The sequence below is a fragment of the Hesperophylax consimilis genome, unplaced genomic scaffold (genome assembly GCF_061612785.1).
Source record: "Hesperophylax consimilis isolate HC1 unplaced genomic scaffold, BYU_Hcon_1.0 scaffold_32, whole genome shotgun sequence".
Taxonomy (NCBI): Eukaryota; Metazoa; Arthropoda; class Insecta; order Trichoptera; family Limnephilidae; genus Hesperophylax; species Hesperophylax consimilis.
The window spans coordinates 48003-54897 of NW_028301262.1; positions in this window are offsets into that span (position 1 = coordinate 48003).

Below are 6895 nucleotides of genomic sequence, written 5' to 3' on the forward strand. Positions count from 1 at the left end.
TGCGAGCCGACTTACGATAAAACGAGTCGGAGAAACGACCCGTTCATATATGTATAGATAACATCAACTTAACTGTGAACGTGTATTCCGCTCGGACCGTCGAGTATCAAGCACGTGCACGGTGCACCGGGGATCAATGCTGCTAGCTCCTTTTAACAGGCTCTAATAAAATATCTGTAGAATAGACACAGCATACGCACATTTTGTCATACAAGATTTTACCGTACATATGCCTCAGGGATCTCATTTCTACAGTATTCAGTCTACTTTCAGCCTTCTTCTGCCAGTTCCATGCCTCACTTCCGTATATTAGGGTAGGTACCAGCACTCCATTGTGGACTGCTAGCTTCGCTTCTTTGGACAGTTTTTTGTTAGCTCCAACCTCGTCCAATCATCCATTAATTACCCATTATAACCAAGAACCCGGCCACCCCTACTAAGTCACGAAGCGTAATCGGGAGAGATGGTAATAGATGCAAGTTCAAAATTTCCCATATAACATTATGCCTTTTGCTGCCATTTTGGATTTTGATGGTCGAAAGGTATCCCTCAACCAGTCTCTTTCGATCCGGCCCGCCACGCAGTAGGTATTTTTTATGGATTTGATTTTTGCGAAAGTTTCGTTTCAATCTAAATACGCATACATTTCTTATAAACAATTCAAGCAACATATATTAGGGTAGGTACCAGCACTCCATTGTGGACTGCTAGCTTCGCTTCTTTGGACAGTTTTTAGTTAGCTCCAACCGCGTCCAACCATCCATTAATTACCCATTATAACCAAGAACCCGGCCTCCCCTACTAAGTCACGAAGCGTAATCAGGAGAGATGGTAAAAGATACAGGTTCAAAATTTCCTACATAACATTATTCCTTTTGCCGCCATTTTGGATTTTTATGGTCGAAAGGTATCCCTCAACCAGTTTATTTCGATCCGGCCCGCCACGCAGTAGATGGGAAAACGCATCCGCCGCCAGGACCTAGACAAACCTCACCCTATGAACCCGTGTACCCCTGCTAAGTTATGATTTTCTTATGGATTTGTTTTTGCGAAATTTTCGTTTCGATCTAAATACGCATACATTTCTTATAAACAATTCAAGCAACACACGTCATTTTGATTTGAAACAGTACCATTTCACAGTCATTTCATGCGATATTCGACTCTAGAGACTAATACTTTGAGTTCAATATCACAAAAGATTACGGAATCACATAAAACCTTGTGATGAACAGTCCACCGATTGCCCCTTGATTGGTTCATTTAGTAAAACCATATATAGGGACACAGATCAACTTTGTCTAATAACTTCTTACCTGGATCAACATACTACGGGAATAGATCAATATATATGAGATCAACATAAGTTTGCCAATTTGGGTAGATCAACATAAATTATGCATCCGATTTCCATACAAATTTTGAAAATTTTATTAACAGTATATCAAATGGTTTTTCTGGCAAACTGGCAACATTGATAATTATTGTACCACTGTTGTCAATTCATTCAGATGTATTCCATAATAGCCAATTTATATGGTGTTAAAGGTGGATCAACTTAGTCTAACAACTTCTTACTGGATCAACATAATACGGGAAGAGGACAATATATATATATATATATATATATATATATATATATTTTTATATATAACAATTATTTTTATGCTATGCATAAATAAAATCTTGTCTTTAAAACATTAATTTATCAAAAAAATAATAATTTACACAATAGAAACATTGCTTACCTAAATTATCTCTAATATTGTAAACATGAAAGTAATTTCCATAATGTTATGAATTTAATTTTATGTAAAAAGTAATTTCTCCAATGATTGAATTTGTTGTTTTGTATTTGTGATCCAAAGAAGCGAAGTTAGCAGTCCACAACGGAGTGCTGGTACCTACCCTGATGTACGGAAGTGAGGCATGGAACTGGCAATGAAAGGATGAAAGTAGATTGAATGCTGATGAAATGAGATCTCCGAGGCGTATGTGTGCTAAAACCATGTTTGATCGTGTGAGGAATGTGGAGATCCGCAAAGAGTGCAAGGTTGATGTAAGCGTAATGAGTAAGATTAAGAAAGGGACGCTTAAATGGTTTGGGCATTTAGAGCGAATGAGCGAAGATAGGAGTGTAAGGAGGATATATGATACAAATGTGGATGGTAGCAGAAGTCGGGGACGCCCGAAGAAGAGATGGCACCATCAAGTAAATCAGATACTCGAGTCGGGCCATGTCAAGAGTCAGAATAATAGAAGAGTATGTATGAGACGATGTATGAATGTGAATGAGGCAAGAAGTGTGTGGTGTGACCGAGTTGTTCGGCGGTCCGTTCTCTCTGCCTACCCCTGCGGAGAAACGGCTTGATGATTAGTTAGTTAGTTATATTACCTACTTCAAATGAACTTAACATAGTCTAGTTTCTGTCACCGTGCAGCTCGCACGTTTCAGAAATTTCGATAAACTCAGTAACCACAAATCACAGTGATACCCAGTTTAACATATTGTTGTTGCAAAAATAAAGCAGGCTGGCAGCGTCGCCAGACAGCCCGCAAAAAAAATAACTCATTATGGACCGAAGTGTCCAATCATTAATTGACTCAATTAAAATTGAAATAGGAAAATGTTCATCTGTCAAAGAGGCAAAACAAAGGAGTAACATAGAACAAGATATACACCAGCTAGAGGAAATATGGTGCAAGGAAAAACTTCAACTACAAGAAAAAATAATTGAGCTACAAAATAAACTTATATTAAATGAAGAAAAACATTCAGAAAAAATTGAAAATTATTTAAAGGAAAAAAATGAATCAATTAATACAACATACAACAAGTCAACCCTCTCAATACCTGTACCAGAGGCCAAATACTCATTAATAATTGCAAGTGAAAATACTAATACAACATCTGATGATATTCGAGACATGATAGTTAAAAAAATTAAAACTTCGCATTTGGGGATTGCAGTAAATGGAGTGCAAAAAGCATCAAATAAGAAACTAATCATCTTTTGCCCCAATAAGGATCACGCAAAAAAACTAACAGAACAAATAAATATGGTCTTCAAAAATAATATGATCGCGAAAGAATTAGAAAAAAAAATCCCAAACTATTCATCAGAAATCTACCTATCGACCTATCAGAAGAAGAAATAATAGAATCATTAAAAACCCAAAATGATGGAATTAAAATCATCATGGATGAAAATCCAAAAAACTCAGTAAAATTAGTTAAAATGCTTAAACCAAAAGGACAAAATAATCTTACAAATTATATTATTGAAACAAGTGGAAAACTTAGGAAATATCTCATATCTAAAGAGAAAATTAATATTGGATACCACAGAGTGCGGGTGGAGGATGCTAATCCAATAATGCAATGCTTCCATTGCCTGAGATTTGGTCATTCAGCCGTCAACTGCTTTAATAAGGACAAGAATGCTTCGTGCCTGCACTGCGCCATGGATCATCCTTGGAAAGACTGTCCCAATAAAAACAAAGAAGAAAAATGCAAAAATTGTGATTTCCAAAACAACACTTATAAGTCAACAAACGATACAAATCATAAAGCAAATAGCAAAAATTGTACGTATTTAAAAAAATGATGACTATTGCCCAAGGGCGTATAAATTATGAATAGGTATGTACTTACTTTAACATTCTTAATAACTAACTTTAAAATTCTTAACAATACTAAAAACTCAATACCAAAATTTATTTTTTTGTTTCAAATACGCTTGTTTTCTGACATTTCACACAATTTAGCTATAAATATTAAAACTTTAAAACAATTGAGAAACATTTTAATATTATTAATCTGCCATCGAAGAGCTAACGATTTATCAGAAATATCCAACAAATATTTAATTATCTATTTCTGTAAAATTTTAAGACAAAAACGAAGCATTAAAATATTAGCCTACTCTCAAAGTGTTAATGTTTGTAAAATATTATTTATACAAAACAAAATTAATATACTACATAGTATGTATCATCTTTATAATATTATCATTAGTAATATAATGCTAAGTTGTTCAATATTGTCACCAAAACTATTTCAAGTCAACCTTGATATTATCCGTGTACATATGCTACTAATTTATAGTTTGTCATCAAAATCAAATTCAGTTTTGACAATTAGTTATAACAATGGCTTGTACCGACATGAGATACAAATACTTATGAAAAAAAATATTTTAGTTATTAAGTACTTTCTTCACAAACATTATGTCTTTTAGTTACATAGATGATGAAAATGATATTAATTTTTGTAAGGTAAATAACCTGCATGAATGGTTTCAAAAACAAGATACAATAAAATGTAAAACGAGTAAACTTAATTTTGTGGAACTAAACATTAGATCAATATGTAAGTATTGGGACCTATTTCATGTTTATTTTAAAGACTGTTTAAATCAAATTGATATACTCATGCTTTGCGAAATTGCAATTCGTTCGGAACTTGTTAATCTGTATGATATTCCCGGATACAATTCGTATCACTATTCGTAGAAGCCATAAATCCGGTGGAGGAATTCTGTTATATGTAAAGAATAACCTCTCCTTCTCGCAAATAGTTCTGGACACAAAATATTTTGAGAATGTTTTTGGAATATTGACACTTCCAAATAACAGCACTTTAAATGTTTTAGCAATATACCGACCTCCGAATTTAAATAAGCAAGCATTCTTGTCAGAAATATCCTCTGTGTTTGATAACAATATTAAATCAAATGAAAGTGTTATATTTTTCGGCGATATAAATTTAAATTTATTAAATAAAAATAATGCTATCATAATAAATTATGAAAATATCCTTACTAATAACTATTTAAAAAAATGAATAGATGTCGCTACTAGGGAAGTAATAGTTCTTCAGAAAATAAACCGCTCATGTATCGATCATTTTTATGTGCGTTTAAGTGGAAAGCTACCAGCTGGATTATCCAGTACAATATCTGCGTGCGTGTGTGACTATAACATCGCAGACCACAATACAACGGCTGTTAGTATACACTATAACTCAATAGATCATTTCAAATCTTCTGATTCTAATAACGTGAAAATTCTTTCGCAAAAACTGATCGATAAAAATATTTGTAATTATGATTGGAAATCGCTTCTAAAAGAAACCGAATGTTCTGTTATATATTTAAAAATTAAAAATTATTTTGATGACTTGTACAAAAACAGCACGATTGAAATTAGCAAAAAATCTAAAAGCAGACCTCATGCCATAAATGACTGGATATCTACGGATGCACTATATAAAATTAAAAAAAGAGATTATTTATATAAACGTTGGAAAAATGCTCCAACAAACAAATACTATGAAAAAGAATATAAGTGTTACCGAAATGTTTTAAATAAATTGTTACTTAAATTAAAAACCACATACTATAATGATAAATTCAAAAATCTTTTTCAAGATTCAAAAAAAACATGGGACGAGTGTAATCAAATTTTAGGAAAGAAATGTAAAAATAATTGTGACCAAGTTGCCTCCAAGTATTTGATGAAAGATCAGACCAAAGAAAATGTAAATAATGATTTTGTTAATTATTTCTCTGATAGTGTTTGCAATATGTTACATAAATGTAATTACAGGACAACTGGGTTTGAACCAGAGGAGATGCCTCAAACTATGTACCTACCAAGGGCCAAAATTTCTGATATAGAAAGCATTGTCAGACAACTTAAAAACTCTTCTCCTGGAATTGATAATATCAGAATGAGCGATATTAAAAAACACATATCTACCTTAGGTCCAATTATAACCCATTTTGTTAATAGAATCTTATTTGAGGCAAAAATTCCAGATGACTTAAAATGTAGTATCATCCGACCCATTTACAAAGGCGGTGATCACACTGTATTGGGTAATTATAGACCGATTAGTATTTTGCCATCACTCGAAAAAATCCTTGAAAAATACATTCAGCTGAAATTGATTAAATATTTAGAAGATTTTTCTATTATTGATACAAATGAATACGGCTTCCAGAAAAAAAAGGGCACTGAAATGCTAATTCAGAAGTTTGCCAGCCTAATAAATAATGAATTAAATAGTAAAAATCATGTATTAGTCTTATTTATAGATTATTCCAAGGCATTTGACACTATTGATCATAAAAAATTATTGAAAATATTAGAAATCATAGGAATAAGAGGGAAACTTCTAAAACTCTTTGAAAATTACTTGAACAACCGATGCATGAAAATAAAACTTTTGAACACCTTAAGTAAACAAAGGAAAATATTAGCAGGCGTTCCTCAAGGTTCCATATTGGGACCAATTTTATATATTATTTATGTATCTTTTATTAAGTACATTTTTAAACATGTAAAACACTTTGTATATGCGGACGATACTGCATTGGTGATTTCTCGCAGTGATTTGCAATTATGTATTGAACTATTACAAAAAGATTACATTGAACTTTTGAAATGGTCTCACGACTCTGGTTTAATTATAAATGCCAAAAAAACTAAATTGATACATATTAGATCACCCAATGCTAAGGCAAATATTATTACACCTGAAATAAAGACACACACTTCAAATTGCTTACATGTTGGTATTCCTGCAATATGTACATGTGAAAATATTGAGCTGGTCACAGAGTATGTATATTTAGGTATTATTATTAATTGTTTTTTCAAATGGGACTTACAAATAAATAAAGTATGTGAACGTCTGAGATCTATTGTTAATAGATTATATAAATTAAAATTCTATGTTCCAATACGTACACTTAGAATAATTTATTTATCACTAGCTGAATCTATTATAAGGTATGGAATCACAGCTTGGGGGCTTTCATGTAAAACAAATATAAACCATGTTCAATCAGTTCAAAATTCACTAGTTAAATTATTAGCTCATAAAAGT